Raw genomic sequence first — 21916 nt, 5'->3', positions numbered from 1 at the left:
ACCGAAGTTGGTGTCCTAGTGGAGCAAGACCTGGGGCAGTATGATGCCTTCTTCGGAAGTTCACGCGCCGACAAGGAAGGACAGACTCGGATCTGGACGGACATCGTGACTGCCATCAATGCGGAGGGGGTGGCAGTCTGTGACTTCCAACATGTCAAGAAGCGCTGGGAGGTCTTCAGATCCAGAACCCTCAACAAGGCCCAGCGCCTCTTGAAGGCAGTGGATGCTAAGGGGCGCCAGGGCCACCTGTCGGAACATCAGATTTGGATCCAGGAACGCATATGCCCATATGCCCAGCGCTCCACGTCCAGGTCCTTGAAAGGCAGACCCATCTGGAGTCGAGCGGTAAGTGTACATGCATACTGATTGGAAGCTGTGCGTGTGGTGGTGTGCCAGTAGTGTGCAGGTTGTACATGTGGTTTTGTAGGGCCATGTATGGATGTGTATGTACAGGGCTGTGAGGCTGACACATGCAAGTCCTTTCATGTGTGAGACACATGGAGGGTGTATGTCTGGGTAAGCATGCAGGCCAAATGCAGATGTGTGAGCACACACGTTTGGATTACTGTGTATGTAAGTTGGCATGGTTGTGGTGTCACACATGGATGTTGGTTCCAGCTGCATGTATCTGCACCGTGTACATGTGCATGTGTGTGTATTTGACAAGGGTGCAACAGTGATGCAACATGGATGCATGTGAGACTGATATGTAGAAGACTGATTGCCAGATGTGACATGGATGCCAATCTCATCACGGCGACAGTTGGTGTAGGTGTACACGTGCATGTAAGTGTGGTGGCGTGTGTGCATGTCTAGTGCACCCCCTGTGTTTCATGTGATGTCTGAATCACCTTTGGCTGCTCATGCTGTTGTATGTGTATGGATGGTGCTGGCTGTTGTGATATGGCTGTGGAATAGCTCATGTGCGTGAGTTGCAATGACATGTGTGTTGGGGATTGTGATGCCATGTCTGAAGTTTGACAATGCCACTCATGTACAACTGTCATGTGTGTATGAGTCCATTGTACAGTGCCCTGATGCCTGTCTCCTATCTCTCCCTGTCTGCAGCGTCAACTGATGAAGAGGGCCGAGAAGGTGCTGTGGAGCACAGCGGCAGGGATTGCACCGCCAGCCGGAGACGCAAGGCCCGGCTCCCCTCCCAGGTTGTCATCTCTGTAGTGAGGAGTCCGGTGCCGCGTCCCAGGTTGCAGCTGCCGAGGGGAGGTCCAAGAGGCAGAGGTTGGAGTTGGACTCCACGGCAGCCGAAGGGGCAGGTGAGAACCCACAGGGCCCGACGGAGGAAGATGGCACAGAGTCATCCAGGTTGGTGGGGGGTTTGGTGGAGGAGGAGGACGTGCAAGGGACAGAGACGGGGTCTGGAGGTGGGGATTCCACTGGTGCTAGTGGTGCAGTGCAGGGGCAGGGGCAGGGACAGGAGGCAGCACAGGCCGCCGCGGAGGTGCCTGTGTGTAATCCTGTCCCCGATCCTGTGAGTGCATCATCTTGCACCAGCAGGGATACCTACGTCCCGTTCTCAGGGAGTGGATCGGCTTAAACCAACTGGCCTTCCTCTCCCTGAGGATGTGGTTATCTGGCACCGGGTTGAGCCTGTCCTGGGTGGGGTGGCATTGCATCAACGTGCCATGCGAGCTGACCTGCAGACCTGCAGTCTTTTCATGAGGAGACTGCACATCTTCTCGCATGGCTCGTTGACCGCATTGACCCACTGGGACAGCTCACCAGGGCCAGATTCCTCCGTTTTCTGGACCTTGTTCCAACCCCCTCCTCAACTGAACCCACTATGCGCCAGTCGTCCTCCGTGCCATCTTCCCACCCATGTGTCACCTGGTTGCCCTGTGGAGCTGCCTCTGACCCTGCAGCCAGGCTGGTGGAGGACACATCCCTGCTACAGTCGGGAGTCGGACGTCCAGCAGGGGTGGCCACCTCAACAACTGCACCCCAGCTGGAGGAGGATGTGCAGGCAGCAGGAGCCAGGGCACAGGCAGCGGCACAGCAACAGCAGCAACAAGGTGGGAGCCATGATGGCTCGGGGCCTTCATCATCGGAGGGGCAGGCATCGGCCGGAGGGCAGGAAGACCCAGGACGGGAAGTGTCTTCCATGTGGCAGCGGTTGGGCCAGCAGATAGATGCGGAGCGGCAGCGGGCGGAAGAGGCACGGCTCACGATGGTCAGGGCGGAGAACTCCATGCATAGGGCCCTGAGGCGGGCCGAGTGCCTCAAGGCCATTCGCAGGGACCTGGAGTTCCAGATGTCATCGTCCCTGCGAACCCTCAGGGCCATGGAAGAGGACCGCCTCCGGGACATCGAGCAGGAGTTTGATGATGCCCTGGCCCGGGACATCAACAAGTGAGCCGTTGGACTTGCCCGCTGCCCTTGTAAATAGTTAGTTAGTTAGTATTAGGTTTCCTTAAGTTTTTTCTTTATTTTGGACCGCTTGGACAATCACCACATTTTTGTATACAGTTTATTTGGACCGCTTGGACAATGCACCACATTTTTGTATACAGTTTTTTTATTAGGTAGTAGTTTTGGTAGGTTCCATTTCTTAAATTGGGCTCATGGACCCTGGAATCTTCAATTGTACATAGTTCTACATTGGATTCATCTTTTTTAATGTTTGTTTTGTGTTCACCATGGAGCAATGGTTTTTACTTTTTATTTTCCCTTGGATTTGATTTTTTGGACTGTGACTTTGGACAACATTTCTTTTTGGATTTCTTTTGCTTATGTTTTCTTGATTTTCATAATTTATCGGACATGGACCATATCTTTTGTTATTCTCATTGTTGTGTGTTTAATTTGATTTACGTTCATGTTATCTTTAATATATATTTTTTTATACTTCCATTTGTGGTATCATCTCATTGGTTTCATGCATGTCATGATATGGGTTTTGACATTCACTTGAACCCATTGTGTGTGTGTGACGGACATGTATTCAATTACATACTTGCCATTGGGGTTGTATCATGTAATTGGCATTTCTATGTGGGTGGATGCAATACTTGGGTGGGTCTTTGGCATGTGGAAGCTGGCCATAAGGGCCAGGGATCTAGATTGTGATGACGTGTTGGCTGGGGGACATGTGTCGGGGCCTGCTGGCAGGTGCCCTGCACTGCTGGGGGGTGGGGGTGCAGGGGACATGTGTGGGGGCCTGCAGGCAGTTGCCCTACACTGCTGGTGGGTGGGAGTGCTGGGGGACTTGAGTGGGGGCCTGCTGGCAGGTGCCCTGCCCTGCTTGGGGGGTGGGGGTGCAAGGGGACATGAGTGGGGGCCTGCTGGCAGGTGCCCTGCACTGCTGGGTGGTGGGGGTGCTGAGGGACATGAGTGGGGGCCGGCTGGCAGGTGCCCTGCACTGCTTGGGGGTGGGTGTGCAAGGGGACATGAGTGGGGGCCTGCTGGCAGGTGCCCTGCACTGCTGGGGGGGTGGGTGTGCAAGGGGACATGAGTGGGACCTGCTGGCAGGTGCCCCTGACTGCTGGGGGATGGGTGTGCAAGGGCACATGAGTGGGGGCCTGCTGGCAGGTGCCCCACACTGCTGGGGGGGTGGGTGTGCAAGGGGACATGAGTGGGACATGAATGGAGGACTGCTGGCAAATGCCCCGCACTGCTGGGGGGGTGGGGGTGCAAGGGGACATGAGTGGGGGCCTGCTGGCAGGTGGCCGGCACTGCTGGGGGGTGGGTGTGCAACGGGACATGAGTGGGGGCCTGCTGGCAGGTGCCCCGCACTGCTGGGGGTTGGTGTGCAAGGGGACATGAGTGGGACATGAGTGGGGGCCTGCTGGCAGGTGGTCCGCACTGCTGGGTTGTGGGTGTGCAAGGGGACATGAGTGGGGGCCTGCTGGCAGGTGGTCCGCACTGCTGGGGGGTGGGTGTGCAAGGGGACATGAGTGGGGGCCTGCTGGCAGGTGCCCCGCACTGCTGGGTGGTGGGGGTGCAAGGGGACATGAGTGGGGGCCTGCTGGCAGGTGCCCCGCACTGCTGGGGGGTAGGGGTGCAAGGGGACATGAGTGGGGGCCTGCTGGCAGGTACCCCGCACTGCTGGGGGTGGGGGTGCAAGGGGACATGAGTGGGACATGAGTGCCTGCTTGCAGGTGCCCCACACTGCTGGGGGGTGGGGGTGTAAGGAGACATGAGTGGGGGCCTGCTGGCAGGTGCCCTGCACTGCTGGGGGTGCAAGGGGACATGTGTGCGGGCCTGCTGGCAGGTGGCCTGCACTGCTGGGGGGTGGGTTTGCAAGGGGACATCCGTGGGGGCCTGCTGGCAGGTGGGCCGCACTGCTGGGGGGTGGGGGTGCAAGGGGACATGAGTGGGGGCCTGCTGGCAGGTGCCCCGCACTTCTGGGGGGTGGGGGTGCAAGGGGACATGAGTAGGACATGAGTGTGGGCCTGCTGGCAGGTGCCTGGCACTGCTGGGGTGTGGGGGTGCAAGGGGACATGAGTGGGCACCTGCTGGCAGGTGCCCCGCATTGCTGGGGGGTGGGGGTGCAAGGGGACATGAGTGGGGGTCTGCTGGCAGGTGCCCTGAACTGCTTGGGGGCTGGGGGTGCAGGGGGACATGAGTTGGTGATCAGTGGTGCAAGCAGACAGGTGGCTTGGCTGGGGAGCATGGCCATGGTGGATGGGCTGCCTGCAGGACATGACCAGGGGTGCGGGGTAGTCCCCTAAGTGTGGTCTGCCTGCAGGGGCTGTGGAGGGTGTAGAGGGAACACCTGGGAGTACCCACACTGCCAATTTACGTGTAGGACTCCCCACGCACCCCCAAAATTCACGCACCCCGCTCTGACCGCTAAATTGTGTGTGAAACTTCCCGTGAACCCCTGAAATACACGTACCCCACTCGCACAGGGCCTATCGCGTGTGAAACCTCATGCAAACCCCAGGAATATTGGCCCCGTACGAGCGAGCGGGTACGCGTAGTTCTGGGGTACAGCGTGAAGTTTTACACGTGAAAGGGCCCTGTTGAGCGGATTACGTGTATTCTTGGGGATCGCATGCAGTTTCACCCGCGATTTCAGCAGGGTACGTGTATTATGGGGTTTGCGTGAAGTTTCACCCGCGATTTCAGCAGGGTACGTGTATTATGGGGTTTGCGTGAAGTTTCACCCGCGATTTCAGCAGGGTACGTGTATTCCTGGGGTTCGCGTGAAGTTTAACCCGCGATTTCAGCAGGGTACGTGTATTACGGGGTTTGCGTGAAGTTTCACACGCGAAAGGGCCCTGGTCGAGGGAGTATGTGAATTTCAGGGGTGCGCGGCAAGTTTTACACGCGAAAGGGCAACGCCCGTGCACAATACGTCACAGACACGCTTACGCGCTAAGGGCCTTTGGTCCAATGAAATCGCGTACATGCGCTGACGCGCTTACGCGCTAAGGGCCTTTCCTCGAATTACACGCTGACGTGCAAGATTTTCACGTGCCAAATGACTCCGTATCAAGCTGGCCCGCGTTCACACACAGAAGACCACGCTCCTGCCCAGAAGGCCGAATTACTGCCCCCCAGATCCCCGACCACGCTCCCACCTGCCATCTGCTGCTGCCTGATTGCCTGCTGCCCACGTGCCCTGCCATTTGCTGCCTGCACGTCAGCCAGGGGTGCTGTTGCTGTGACCACCCCTGCTGGAACCGAAGACTCCCGACTGCTATTCCATCACTCCACAGCCCAGCCCCAGGACCCAATTGCCCACCCACTCCTGCCTCTGGGGTTGCCATGTCGGGCACATCTCCATCTGGCACCACTGGCAACCCCCAGCCAGGGAGGCAGAGGGCCACCAGCTTCACTGCCACCGAAGTTGGTGTCCTGGTGGAGCATGTCCTGGGGCATTATGATGCCCTCTTCGGAACAAGACGCGCCAACAAGGAAGGACAGACCAGGATCTGGACGCACATCGTGACTGCCATCAACGCGGAGTGGGTGGCAGTCCACGAATTCCATCATGTCAAGAAGCGCTGGGAGAACTTCAGGTCCAGGACCCTCCACAAGGCCCGCCGCCTCGCGGAGGGGGGCCGGGTCAGCCTGAGCAACATCCAGATGAGGGTCCTGGAACGCGTATGAACCAGCGCTCCACGCCCAGATCCTTCAGAGGCAGACCCGTCTGGAGTTGAGCGGTAAGTGGCCAAGCATTGCTGTGTGAGACAGGACATGTTGCAGTGTGCTGGTAGTCTGATACTTGCCTGTATGTGTGACATAGGCCATGTATGGATGTGTGTGTGCAGGGACATCATGGTCATGCATGTGGGACCAGTTATGTGTGAACCACATGGTAGGTGCATGTGTTTTAATGCAACATGGGGACCTCTATGCAGAATGCACACCTGAAAGCATGCCAGTCTCTGTTCCTGGACATGGAGGGGGGTGAGGAATGGGTGCTGATGTCACATACATGTATGGTGCACATGTGTGTGTGTGTGTGTGTGTGTGTGTGTGTGTGTGTGTGTGTGCGCCAGAGAAGTGTGTGTTTGACTTTGAAATGCCATGGATGCATGTGACTTTGAAGGCAACATCTTGGTTTACAGGGGCCCTTGTACATGGGTGTTGATGTTGATTGCAGGCGCCGGGAGTGTTTCTGCATGTGTGTTGCATGCATTGACCCATGTGTTGTGGAAGGACAGGATGGAAGTGACATTTGACAGTGCCACTCATGTGTTATTGCTTCCTGTCTAGGGTATTTTGTGCTGTACCCTGATGCTTGTGTTCTCTGTCTCCCTCTACGCAGCGTCAAGTGAAGAAGAGGGCGGAGACGGTGCTGTGGAGCCAAGCGGCGGGGATGCCTCCACCGTGCGGCGACGCCTGGCCCAGCCACCCTCCCAGGAATTACCATCATCCGGGAGCGAGGGGGCTGGCGCCGCGTCTGCCACAACGGCTGTGGCGGAAGGGCCGGATGAGTCCCCACAGGGGCTTCCAATGGTGGAAGACGGTGTGGAGACATCCAGGTTGGTGGTCTCCACAGAGGAGGAGGAGCCCGCTACTGAGCTGCACATGGGGCCTGGTGGGGGTAGTACCACTGGTGCAAGTGGTGCAGTCCAGGGCCAGGGTCAGGAGGCAGCACTGGTCACCACGGAGGGGCCTGTCCATGTCGCTGTCCTTGACCCTGTGACTGCATCATCATGCACCAGCAGGGAGGCCCTGTCCCAGGCCCGTCCGCAGGTAGGGGAGAGTGCCATATCACCTGCCTCTCCACTACCTGCGGGCGAGGGGTACCGCGACCGTATGGGATCCGTCCTGGTGGGTGTCGCGTTGCACACGCGTGTCATTCATGATGACGTGCGTTCTTCCTGGGCGGAGAATGCACGCCATCACGAAGAGCAGCGTCGTGACGTGGCACTGCTGGGAGGGGCCCTGGTCGGTGGGTTCCTACATGTGACGCGTACTCTGACGGACCTCACCTCTTCTGTGGAGGCTATGCGGCGGTCGTTCTCCACATTGTCTTCCTGCCCAGTTTCCACCAGGGTCCCCATGTGGACCTGGCCTGACCAACACAGCCAGCTTGGTGGAGATCCCATCCCTGCCAGAGTCGGGAGTTGGCGGTCCAGCAGGGGTGGACACCACAACTGGAGACCAGCAGATGGGGGATGTGCAGGCACCATCAGACAGGGCACATGGACAGCAGCAGCAGGAGCAGGCTGTAGGTGGGAGCAATGATGGCTCGGGGCCATCAACATCGGAGGGGCAGGCATCGGCCATAGGGCAGGAGGACCCAGGAATGGGAGTGTCTTCCGTGTGGCAGCGGTTGGGCCAGCAGATAGATGCGGAGTGGCAGCGGGCGGAAGAGGCACGGCTCACGATGGTCAGGACGGAGAACTCCATGCATGGAGCCCTGAGGCGGGCCGACTGCCTCGATGCCATTTGCAGGGACCTGGAGATCCAGATGTCATTGTCCCTACGAACCCTCGGGGCCATGGAAGAGGACCGCCTCCGGGACATAGAGCAGGAGTTCGATGCTGCCCTGGCCCGGGACATCAATAAGTGACCCATTGGACTTGCCCGCTGCCCTTGTAAATATTTAGTTAGTATTAGGTTTCCTTTAGTTTTTTCTTTATTTTGGACCGCTTGGACAATGCACCACATTTTTGTATATAGTTTTTTTGTTAGGTAGTAGTTTTTGGTAGGTTTCATTTCTTAAGTTGGGCTCATGGACCCTGGATTCTTCAATTGTACATAGTTCTACATTGGATTCATATTTTTTTTTAAAATTGTGTTCACCATGGAGCAATGGTTTTTACTTTTTATTTTCCCTTGGATTTGATTTTTTGAACTGTGACTTTGGACAACATTTCTTTTTGGATTTCTTTTGCTTATGTTTTCTTGATTTCATTATTTATCGGACATGGACCATTTCTTTTGTTATTCCCATTGTTATGTGTTTAATTTGATTTACGTTCATGTTATCTTTAATATATATTTTTTTATACTTCCATTTGTGGTATCATCTCATTGGTTTCATGCATGTCATGATATGGGTTTTGACATTCACTTGCACCCATTGTGTGTGTGTGACGGACATGTGTTCATTTACATACTTGCCATTGGGGTTGTATCATGTAATTGGCATTTCTATGTGGGTGGATGCAATACTTGGGTGGGTCTTTGGCATGTGGAGGCTGGCCATAAGGGCCAGGGATCTAGATTGTGATGACGTGTTGGCTGGGAGACATGTGTCGGGGCCTGCTGGCAGGTACCCTGCACTGCTGGGGGGTGGGGGTGCAGGGGACATGTGTGGGGGCCTGCAGGCAGTTGCCCTGCACTGCTGGTGGGTGGGGGTGCTGGGGGACATGAGCGGGGGCCGGCTGGCAGGTGCCCTGCACTGCTTGGGGGGTGGGGGTGCAAGGGGACATGAGTGGGGGCCTGCTGGCAGGTGCCCTGCACTGCTTGGGGGGTGGATGTGCAAGGGGACATGAGTGGGGGCCTGCTGGCAGGTGCCCTGCACTGCTGGGGGTGAGGTGCAAGGGGACATGAGTGGGACATGAGTGGGGGCCTGCTGGCAGGTGCCCTGCACTGCTGGGGGGTGGGGTGCAAGGGGACATGAGTGGGATATGAGTGGGGGCCTGCTGGCAGGTGCCCTGCACTGCTGCGGGGTGGGGGTGCAAGGGGACATGAATGGGGGCCTGCTGGCAGGTGCCCCTCAGTGCTGGGGGGTGGGGGTGCAAGGGGACATGAGTGGGACATGAGTGGGGGCCTGCTGGCAGGTGCCCCTGACTGCTGGGGGTGGGGGTGCTGGGGGACATGAGTGGGGGCCTGCTGTTAGGTTCCCTGCATTGCTGGGGCGTGGGGGTACAAGGGGGTAATGCATTGGTGATCACTAGTGCAAGGTGACATGTGGCTTGGCTGGGGGGGCATGCCCATGGTGGATGGGCTGCCTGCGGGACATGACCAGGGGTGCAGGGTAGTCCCCTGTGGTGTGGTCTGCCTGCAGGGGCTGTGGAGGGTGTAGAGGGAACACCTGGGAGGACCCGCACTGCCAATTCACGTGTAGGACTCCCATGCACCCCCGAAATACACGTACCCCACTCGCACAGGCCCTATCGTGTGTGAAACTTCATGCGCACCCCAGTAATACACGTACCCTGCTGAAATCGCGTGTGGAACTTCCCGCGCACACCAGAAATACACGTACCCTGCTGAAATCGCGTGTTAAACTTCCCTGCACCCCAGAAATACACGTACCCTGCTGAAATCGCATGTGGAACTTCCCGCGCACCCCAGTAAAACATGTACCCTGCTGAAATCGCGTGTTAAACTTCCCTGCTCCCCAGAAATACACATACCCTGCTGAAATCACGTGTGGAACTTCCCACGCACCCCAGTAATACACGTACCCTGCTGAAATCGTGTGTTAAACTTCCCCGCACCCCAGAAATACATGTACCCTGCTGAAATCGCGTGTGGAACTTCCCGCGCACCCCTGTAATACACGTACCCTGCTGTAATCGTGTGTTAAACTTCCCCGCGCCCCAGAAATACAAGTACCCTGCTGAAATCGCGTGTGGAACTTCCCACGCACCCCTGTAATACACGTACCCTGCTGTAATCGCGTGTTAAACTTCCCCGCACCTCAGAAATACACGTACCCTGCTGAAATCTTGTGTGGAACTTCCCGCGCACCCCAGTAATACACGTACCCTGCTGTAATCGCGTGTTAAACTTCCCCGCACCCCAGAAATACACGTACCCTGCTGAAATCGCCTGTGGAACTTCCCGCACACCCCTGTAATACACGTACCCTGCTGTAATCACATGTTAAACTTCCTCGCACCCCAGAAATACACATACCCTGCTGAAATCACGTGTGGAACTTCCTGCGCACCCCAGTAATACACGTACCCTGCTGTAATCGCGTGTTAAACTTCCCCGCACCCCAGAAATACACGTACCCTGCTGAAATTGCGTGTGGAACTTCCCGCACACCCCAGTAATACACGTTCCCCGCTCAGAGTTTGCTTTTTGGCTGCCCTGTAAACTGATCCAGGGTTAGCGCAGCCCTTTGCGCTGAATTGGGAATTTTGATGGCTTTTCCTTGCGCAGGGGCGTTCTTGGGGGCGTAACTGGCGCTGCTGCAGGGTCGCTGTGCCACTCTACGCCACGGCTGATTTTGGAGGCTAAAATCCATGAATACGCTGTGCGCGGATATCGATTTTAGCGCACGCTGGCCAGCCGCGTGCGCCACTTTTGTGCGAAATTCTATGAATGACCCTGTATATTTTTGCAATTAAGACCCTTTCCGGATCCATTGTTCACTCAAAGATTTCTAATATTATCATATCGGATCATGCACCTTTAATTACATCCTTCTCCCTTACAGAAGTAAAAAAACCACCAGTAGATGGAAACTTAATGATTTCCTCCTGCAAGATCCACAGTTTATTGAATCCATTAAATTATTTATCCAACAATATTTTATAAATAATAAAGACAGTGACACTTCTGTTGTTAACAACTGGGATGCATTCAAATCAGCTTTAAGAGGTCACATTATGGCCCTTTCTGGTAGGAACAAGAAATTAAGGAAAAAATACCTTGATGACTTTTATGCCCAAATTACCCAGGCAGAGCAACGATATTATTCAGACTCTAGCTTGATGAACCTTCAGCAGGTAATAAAGTTTCGTTTCATTATCAATAAAGAAATAACTAAACTTGCAGCAGGAACAATACTCAAATAAAAAACTAAGATATATCAAACATCAAATAAAGCGGGCAAAATTCTTGTCTCCTACTTAAAAACGAAAAAGGAAAGATTTCATATATCCCATATTAAGGATAATCAGGGCAAATCTTATCATCGCTCTGAAGCAATACTGGATTGTTTTAGAAAATTCTATACTGATCTTTATACCCCTGAATGCTCTATCCCCAATGAGAATATTGATTCCTTTCTTAATAATATTAGTCGGACGTCATATCCTCGAATAGACCTTTCTCACCTTGATAATGATATAACATCCTCAGAGATTACAAAGGCCTTGGTAAAGGAAAAGCACCCGGCCCTGACGGACTTTCCACAGAATTCTATACCAATTTATCTGAAGTGTTAACCCCTAAACTTAAAACATTATTCTCACATTTTATTGCCCAAAAAGCTTGTTCTGCATCATTCTCAGAAGCTTTACTTATCATTTTTCCTAAACCAGCCAAAGACCCAACACTTCCTGGAAACTATCGACCCATTTCCCTTAATTACATCGAAAGTAAAATCTTTGCTAAAATTCTTGCTAATAGAATTGAATCCTCACTTCCAATTCTGGTTAAGGCAGATCAAACAGGATACGTTAAAGGTCGCAACATATCCTCTAACTCTAGACTGTTACTCAATGCCATTAACCTAGCAGCCAAAGATAAAAAAGATAGACAAGGATATGCTGCTATTGCTTTGGATGCAGAAAAGGCTTTTGACTGTGTTTATTGGAACTTTATGTTTCAAACCCTCCGCTGGCATGGATGCGGTGATAACTTCATATCATTGGTCAAATTCCTATATTCATCCCCCAAATCCTTGATATATTTAAATGGCCAGACATCCTCCTTCTTTCCATTGCTAAGAGGAACAAGACAGGGCTGCCCATTCTCACCACTGCTTTATATTCTATCATTGGAACCGTTGTTGGAATTAATTAGATCTAACAAAAATATCCCAGGGATTGAAATAGGAGCTTCATGTACCAAAATAACAGCATATGCGTATGACATACTTATTCTTTCATGTACCAAAATAGCAGCATATGCGTATGACATACTTATTCTAATTAAAAAACCCAAACAACATCTACCCAATCTCCTCAATGCTTTATTACAGTTGGGTCACGTATCAGGATACAAATTAAACAGACAGAAATCAGAAATCATGCCCTTAAATCCCTACTGCTTCAAACACGACATTGACATTTTTGGCCTTAAATGGTGTAGTAGTTCCATTAAATACCATCAAGCTTAACTCTAAGATATTATTGGACACTTTTAAAGACCTGACATCCAAATGGTCCCCCCTTTACCTCTCTTGGTGGGGGCGATTGGATACGATAAAAATGATGCTGTCCCCTATTGTACTATACTACCTTCAGCTTCTCTCTATCCCGCTATCTCTTTCCTTCTTCAGATCTATATATTCAATTCTACTAAACTTTCTTTGGGAAGCTAGAAAAAGTAAAAGAATTGTGCTAACCAAACTTAAAGCACCGTGTGAAATGGGTGGTGTTAGATTCCCAGACTTTAAGGTATATCACTCAGCATTTCTCATAAAACAATCTCGCCACTGGTTCGCAGATCCTGAAATCTCTCATACTCCCACTTGGTGTACATTAGAAAAACATTCAGTTCATCCATATAATATAACAGATCACATATGTATTTTCAAACATACCTCTATGAACATCTTAGACCCTATAAAAGCATCAGTAATAGCCCTGCAATCCTTTCTCTTCCCCTATACCAAGTCCCCCAATAAGTACCATTCCCCTTTGCTATGGCAAAACAAGAATATACTGATTAACAACAGGGTACTTAATCGCAAGTCACGGATTAAAAAAGGAATCAGATTCTTCCAACATATTATGGATGGTTCTTCCATTCTTTCCTTTCAACAAATCTCATCCAAATTTGCCATTCCCAAAACTGATTTTCTGTACTACAATCAGTTAATTAATTCTTGCCTAGATGCTCTTGCTCTCTTCTCTAATGAAATGCGTTCTCCCAATGCTCTTAGATTATTACAGCGCACCATGACCTGTGAAGTAAGAGCTTCAAAAATGTATAACATGCTCACTTCTACATTTGATGTTTGCTCAATTCGTCTTAAATGGGAAAATGATTTAGGATGTAGGTTTGAAGATCAAATCTGGCTCCGTTTGTTTTCTAAAATCAAGCACCTATCGGTCTCAGCTAACATAACAGAACATTATTTTTTTTTTCATTCATAGAGCTTTCATTACTCCAGAATAATTAGCTAAGGCCAACCCTAATCATGATGCTAAATGTTGGTCATGGTGAATGTCTCCTGCCTCATATATGCATATGTTCTTCGAATGTTCATTTATTGTTAGATTTTGGCAGGACATCTGGAAAATCATTATGCTTATTTTTTCTGTTAATGTTCCATTGTCCCCCATTAATGTTTTCTTAGGAAGTCTAGCAATAACTACATATATTCCTCCTGACTCAACTAGACTATATGATTTATGTATTTCTACTGCTTTGAAATGTATCACTGCCAACTAGAAAGACTTCCAATATCTTTCTACCAGAGGATGATGGAACTCCATTTGTCACATTCAAAAAATGGAACCTTGTATGGCAAATAACCACAATACTATTCCTAAATATAATGCTAAATGGTATTTTTCATCCGTTATCTTAATTGTTTCAATGCTACTGCTCATGGTTCGTGAACACCTATATTCATACCCAATATTTTAGCCAGGTGATTGTTTTAGTATTTGAATGCCTGTCATGTATTTTGATCACAGTGGTAAGAAATGTTTGATCAAATAATGCATTATACCCATCCTACTCCCCTACCTCCCTTCCCTCTTTCTCTTGTTCGTCTTTGTTTGTCCAATTGTTCGTCTCCCCATATATCCACTCTTATTTCCCCTTATCTACTATTTGCAGACTGGTTACTATATTCAATGTTAAATTAATACAATCTATTATACAAGTAAATGTATGTTACATGATCCAATCTGTTTTATACAGGATCTTTGAATTGGTTGTCTTTATTGCTTGTTAATATTATACATTTCTGTTTACTTTCTATTTAGACATATACTCCTCTTAAAGTCTGGAATTGCTAAAATATGTATTATCTTTATTACTTTAAACAATAAAAAATTATTAAAATAAAAAAAGAAAAGCGTTTTTGTTAAACATTTTCATGTTGCAAAGGTAGCTGATGGACAGTGAGAACATATGTAGGTGATTCCTCGGCATGGGAGAATATTAAAACTATAGTTAGTCCCTTGCGGGATTTAGGTAAATGTAGGACCTCCTTGAGGTGGGTCATTAAATAATAAAAAACAATTGACATTTATGAATTAGACAAAACATTGAATTAGTTCCATTCTATTTTGACAGAAATGTGGCCTGGAACATCTTCAAAGTCCTCTTTGTGAATCCAATACTGCGGGTTTATTCAGTACCGCTGAGGAGTAGCAGATATGGGTGCTGTGTAATTTGGAAATCACTCATGCCAGCAATATAAAGTTTGTGATAAGCTATTTACAATAACTATAACACAATGAGACGATTGCTTGTGCTACAAGCCATTGATACACTGGCAAGGGCTAAATATGTCTTTCTATTATCTAGGTGGTTTTAGATCAACTGCCTTAGCCACATATCAATGACTAAGAAACAGAATCCCCCTATGCTGGGTAAATTGTCTTTCATTTAAATAGTGATGGTGTGCAAAAATAACAGGATATGGTGTTGGCCACTCGGCTGGCTGTGTGTTTGCTCTGTGAGGCACAGCTTGGTTTTTGTGGCACTCTAGGTTTTCTCAGGGACTTTTGGAATGCACCAGATTGCCCTGAGCATATGGATTAATGGTGATAATTGGTATCCATGTGGTATAAAGGGTTTTAGGATATATGTTGAGTGTAGATCTATGATCTATTTTATATGTTAATGTCTTAGGACTATTGTGTGTTCCCTGATGAAGAGGTGGTGAAATTGTGTCGAATACGTCAAAACTGGTCGGCCATGTTCCAAACGCCTGGAAATGGGATTATGAAAATGAACTAATATCCACTCCAGGGAAGAGAAACATTTTCTAGGAAGCACTCCTAGGCAAAATTGCCACACTACAAGCCAAAATCCTGACAAAGAAAGAAAGCCTCACCCTCACTGATAACATCACCCCCTCTACACACACCCACACCACCCCCCAAAATGATGACAATAACCTCTTTGAGTTTTCCACCATAACCATCAAAGAGGTTGAAGAAATAATCTACTCTCTTAAACCGTCCAAATGCCAAGGCGATACCTGCCCAGCCCCAGTCATTAAAGATGCAGCCAAACAACTTGCTCCCTTCATCACTTCCCTCATCAACTCATCTTTCACCTCCAACATAGTGCCCAACAACCTCAAGGACTCCTGGGTTCTTCCTTTACTTAAGAAGCCCACCCTTGACCCTAATGTCCCCACCAACTACAGACCCATTACGACCGTACCCTTCCTACTAAAAATCCTCGACAGAGCTGCCTATCTTCAGATACAGAACCACCTTGAGAAAAATAACTTACTAGGACTCAGACAATCAGGATTCCGCCCCAAACACGGCACTGAGACCGCCCTGATTGACCTTAAGATACAGATGGACAACATTAAAGACAATGGTAAACTAGCCATCCTTCTCCTTCTTGACTTATCGGCCGCCTTCGACCTGGTCAACCACGACATCCTCCGCAAACATCTATCCTCAGCAGCCAAATTTTCAGATAACGCCAACGCATGGATCCATTCCTTCCTTAACAACAGATCCATGAGAGTCTACGCACCCACAGCCTCTGCCATCCCAGCCCCAGTCACTTGCGGTGTCCCCCAGGGCTCCTGCGTCTCCCCCACTCTATATAATGTGTTCACGAAACCCCTCTTTGACATATTGGACCGCTTGGGTGTCATCTACACCAACTACGCAGATGACACCCAAATACTGATCCCTTTAACAGGCGACTACTCCACCGACCTCACTGCTCTCAACAACATTTATTCCATCATCCAAGAATGGATGGCCAAGCATGGCCTATGCCTCAATGACGACAAGACCGAACTTCTTCTCCTAGGTTCCCAACCCAGACTTAATAAACTCGACAAACTCTATCAAGCATTCACTATAGACGGCAATAACATCATCGTCTCTAACAGCGTCAAAACCCTAGGTATCTACCTCGACTCCTCCCTCACACTGACAAGACAGATCAATTCCATATCATCAGCCACTGCATACACATGTAAACTCATCAATGCCAGCAGACCTTACCTCTCACCATCCAACTGCATCACCTTAGCCAGAGCGCTAGTCCTTTCCAAAGTTGACTACTGCAATGCGTTATACTTGGGAACCAGTCAGAAAAACATCAACAAACTACAAGTCATACAAAACAACGCCTTGCGAGCAGCCCTGAACATACCCAAACATGAACACATTTCGGACGCCAGACGCACCTGCCATTGGCTATCCATACCAAAAAGAATTGAATATAAAACCATCTCACTCACACACAAATGCCTAGCTAACCAAGCACCCAGATACCTATCCGACAATCTCAATCACCACACCCCAGCGCGCCCTACCAGATCAGCTCAAACACATTGCTTAAATATCCCAAGATTTAAGCTCCAAAAAGCAGGTGGCTCCAGCTTCCCCGTGCTTGCCTCCAAACTTTGGAATTCACTTCCACTCGAGCTGAGATCAGAACCTTCCTTTCACAGATTTAGACACAACACCAAAATTTGGCTTCTATCCAAAGAAACATAAACTGCTTAGCCCTACCTTACTAGCATGCACCAAGACTGTAAATTTGTAAATATGTAATCGGTTTGTACATTTCTGTTGTATTATTCTTGTTGTATTCATCGCAAGCGCCTGGATGCCCTAGGGCCAGGCGGCGCTATACAAATAATAAACTAAACTAAACTAAACTAATAATTGTGATGTTTTCCAGAAAAAAACGTGTTATGTGTCTGACTGTGAAAAATGGATGCAGATATTCATATGCTTGTTTAGATTGAGGCATTATGCCCATAGTAGATGTAAGAGATCATTGTTTTTTTCATTTTCCTGCAACCATTATGGTTCATTGATTTGTTCTTGATTCATTCAACATTTTTATATTAACTAAATCATTAATTCTTTCACTTTTGTAAATTGTCTCCTCTCGATAGATAGTCTTTGATGATGCCTATGTGAGAAACCTGAGGATATTCTCCCAGGTAAACCTCAGGAAACCCTTGTTCAGGTAGCCTGGGGAGGGCTGACGCTCTCAGATCCCAGCCCTGGGGGTGGATGAGCGAGGGAGGATCACCTTGATGGCAGAACCCGAGGTTATGCTCGAGAGAGACGCGGTATGACACCGGAGGAAGGGATGAGGAAGACGAGGTCCTGAAGCCTTTGTGGGCTGTTTCACCTCGTCATCCCTTCCATTCGATAAACTTCCTTTTACAGAATCCATCATCCCCTATGCCTCTGATAAATCTGTTACCCCGCTGCCTTTAGAAACCATCCTTCTTCGAATCCTTGTTTTTCTGTCCCCCATCAGAATACCCCCAATCATTCTTCTTTCTGTGCCTCTGATTATTATTTTCCATATTCCAAACCTGCTCAGATACATTACTACAGTTCCCATAATTCCCCTTGTTTATTTCATGATCCCTTTTGTTCTGTTTTACATCCCAGTCACTACCGCCTCCTGACTTATTATTGAGTAGCACTTATTTCTTTCTTCAAACTTATCCCACACTCTTTCTTTGATTAGCGCATGAAATTGGTAATAGGTTTTCTTAGTGTAGGCTCTTTTGTTTGACACGACACCACAAAAAATGCCTTATTTTTCATTTGATGGTTGGCACCTCTCCCCATTTTAAATTTAGGTTTAGATTAGGTGATTTTCCAACCCGCATACCACTTTCATTGTTGGGTGTTTATTGAACAATGAAAGTGAACTGTGATCACTTGTGTCTGTATTACTTGTTGTCATCATGAGTTTCTCACACCTTCAATACAGGGGCCCTGAAATGTGACAAAGGAGTGCGAGAGCCCCTCTACTGAGAACGAACATGGGTCAAATACCCTGTTCAATTGAATTTCTTCCACTCAGGAAGTTCTACAACCATGTTTTAGCTCACTGCATTCTTCACAGAGGAGAAATATACATTTGCATATCAATCTTTGTCCCACCCACAAGGGCAGTTCCGCACCGAAATGCTAGGCAAATCTCCTCTGAACAAGAGTACCATCAGCAACCACAGGCAAGTATTTCAGCCTATTCGGGCCTCATTAGTGAGGTGAAGCTGAGCCTCTCTAAGACACAGTGAGCAAGGGGTTCACGTCTGAATTACCCTGGGTTACTTAGGGTGAACCCCCAAGTTTTCCAAAGTTACAAAGGAGTGTTGGATCCCCTCACCTGAGAACGAACATGGGTCAAATACCCTGGTCTGTAGAATTTCTTCCACTCAGGAGGGTCTACAACCATGTTTTATCTCCCTGCACCCTTCACAGAGGACAAATATCCATTTGCATATCAGTCTTTGTCCCACCCACAAGAGCACTCCAGCACCAAAATCCTAGGCAAATCTCCTCTGAACAAGAGTATCATCAGCAACCACAGACACATGTTTCGGCCTTGTCAGGCCTCATCAGTGAGGTGATGGTGAGCCTCTCTAAGACATAGTGAGCAAGGGCTCATCGTCTGGATTATCCTCGGTTATTTAGGGTGAAACCCCAAATTTTACAAAGTTACAAAGGAGTGTTGAAGGCCCTCTACTGAGAATGAACATGGGCCAAATACCCTGTTCTTTGGAATTTCTTTCACTCAGGAGGGTCTACTACTGTGCTCTAGCTCACTGCACCCTTCACAGAGGAGAAATATTCATTTGCATATCAGTCTTAAGTCCAGACGAAAATGCTAGGCAAATCTCCTCTGAACAAGAGTACCATCAGCAACCCCAGACACGTGTTTCCGCCTAGTCGGGACTCATCAGTGAGGTGAAGCTGAGCCTCTCTAAGACAAAGTGAGCCAGGGTTCCACGTCTGGATTACCCTGGATTAATTAGGGTGAAACCCCTAGTTTTGCAAAGTTACAAAGGAGTGTGGGAGCCCCTGTACAGAGAACGAACATTGGTCAAATACCCTGTTCTATGACATTTCTTCCACTCAGGAGGGTCTACAACCACATGATAGCTCACTGCACCCTTCACAGAGGAGAAATATACATTTTCATATCATTCTTTGTCCCATCCACAAGGGCAGTCCAGCACCGAAATGCTAGGCACATTTTCTCTGAACAAAAGTACCATAGAAACCCCAGACATGTGTTTCGCCCTAATCAGGCCTCATCACTGAGGTGAAGCTGAGGTGAAGCCGAAGCCCTGAAATGTGTCCCGGATGGATGCTGACAAGAGACCAATCAACCAGGCAAACTGCCAACCTGACACCACTGAATAACTTCAACCTCTGTAGCGCCTTCTTTAATATTGCAACCCTATTCAGGAGTAAGCTGAAAGAGGATTCTGTACAGTTCACTCAGAACTGCAGCAACTGAATAATCTGAGAAGGAACCAGACAAGATTGTTTCTAATGTATGACAAAGTCTAGAGGTTGAAGCAGGTTGACACACAACAGCAGATGCCTTTGCACTAATCGGAATGTTATCTAAATATATGATATGCCTGACAATTCTCACACTGAAGAAAGCTATAAACTGACCATAAGAGGTTGGTGACACACCAAGTGGCAGAAGAAGGAAGGAACATGAATTGATGGCAAACTGGATCCCATTGAAAAAAGGAAATTCCTGTACTTCTGTCAAACGGGTAGCGTAACATATGCATCCTTGAAGTCTCGGCGTGACAACCAGTCATCTGCATCTTGATCTGATGATACACCACACATGTATCCATTGCTCTGAGGTTGAAAACTGGTAGAATCCCCCTTGTGTCCTTCTTTCTAACTAGAAAGATATTTCTGACCAAATGTATCACCAAAAGAAACCTACCCACCTCTGAAGGACAACTCGAATTAGACAAACCAGCCAGTTTGGGGCTAATCTTAAGGAAGATGTCTTTCCACTGCTCCTGTAAGTGGAAAGGAAACAGAAAGCCGTCAGTTACTAATCTACTTGGGACCTAAAAGAACCATAGCCTGTCTACTTTGTCTCTTCTGCCAGCTCAAAAATCCGAGTCAGGGGCCCAGAAATATTCACAGAGGGGGCGTGGGCCCAGGATCAGGGTATCAAGGCAGCGGGTTTAGAGCCACAATCGTCTTGGCTCTGTTATCCTGTCTCTGACTTTCCTCCAGGGTAGACGGTAAAATGAGTGCCTGAAGCAGCTCTGTCATGAATTGTACCAGAATCAGTTATTCCTTTGAAGGGGTGTTTTTATAGTGGTAGAGTGGTACCCCACATAGCCCACTTCAGCCCATGTATCACTAATGGGGAAAATACTGGGTCTGCTCTTTGCCAGGGCCCTTGGGACCGTACATGAATGGGATTTGGACAGGCTATCCACTTTGGTCTCAAAACACCTTCTCACTGCTTGTGATAGCGAGGAGTGAATTCAGGAGGCAAATGTATCCATCGGACTTCCTCACTATTGCTGTCACTGCCCATAATGACTTCCCTGACTCTCCTTCAGTCTCAGAGCCCACTACTAGCTACTCCCAACCCCCCCCCGGTTCCTCCTGTTTTTTCCATACTTAGTCCCAGAAGGTAAATGTGGGCAAATCTCACCAGAAGGGAAGGAAACATGTGTAAAAAGTGTGCACAGAAGGGGGCCAAAGTCCTAAAGTAAAATAAACACTGGCGAACCAAGTTGAAACAGCAGAAAAGATGTTGAGTTATGAATCTACTCTGCTGGTGAAAAAAGTATTGCGACTCAGAGTAATCAAACTTGCTATCAGATTGCGATGCAATGTGTCTCTATTTATATTACCATTTGAACTTTGACTTACTGTGGAGGTAGGAGTTCATTCCTGGAGTCAGTGTGTATGTCCCAATCATAGACTCTCCTCCTTTGACCATCTGCACGACATGTCTTCAAAACAAATCAGGGGTGTTCACTTCAAGTGGGATGTGGACAAATGCTTTAAAATGACCTATTCTTGTAGTTGTTTTTTTTGCCCCACCATCAAATCATTTCTAAAGTAATACTAGATTCCATAGTAGGTGGTTGTTAATTAGGCCACTTGTTTCAAAAGATATTTTTTTGAATAACCGAATACCGAGTCCATGCTTTTCAAGGTTGGGCATTATTCCCTTGGCTTGGAACCCATTAATCAACAATGGGATAATTGAGGTAAGTTTAGTGACACATTAATTGATCGTCACACGGGCTCTCATTGGTTTATAAATACACACCTTACTTTTAGTAATACCTATTTATCGCTCTGAAACGTCCCTCATGTGAATATTCTCTTTGCCTTCATACACCTCAGAATTTACCCTCCTAATTTCTGCAATCCTGGCCTTTGACCTAATTTGGCTGAATCAACATGCACCGACTACGCCATCAAATATTATGTTTCATGTTCCAGGCCCCACCCTCTGTTTGTACCTCCCTGTTTGTTTTAGCTGTGCCCTCGTTCCTGCAACACTTAACCCTTTCCATGTTCCTTTCCTCCACACACAAAATGTGGAATTAGGGATGGAACAGCTTTAACACACTGGACTAAATCCTGGTATGAACAAT

This window comes from Ambystoma mexicanum, chromosome 10 (assembly GCF_040938575.1).
Source record: "Ambystoma mexicanum isolate Mex_15411 chromosome 10, UKY_AmexF1_1, whole genome shotgun sequence".
Taxonomy (NCBI): Eukaryota; Metazoa; Chordata; class Amphibia; order Caudata; family Ambystomatidae; genus Ambystoma; species Ambystoma mexicanum.
Note: the sequence above shows the minus strand (reverse complement) of the source record.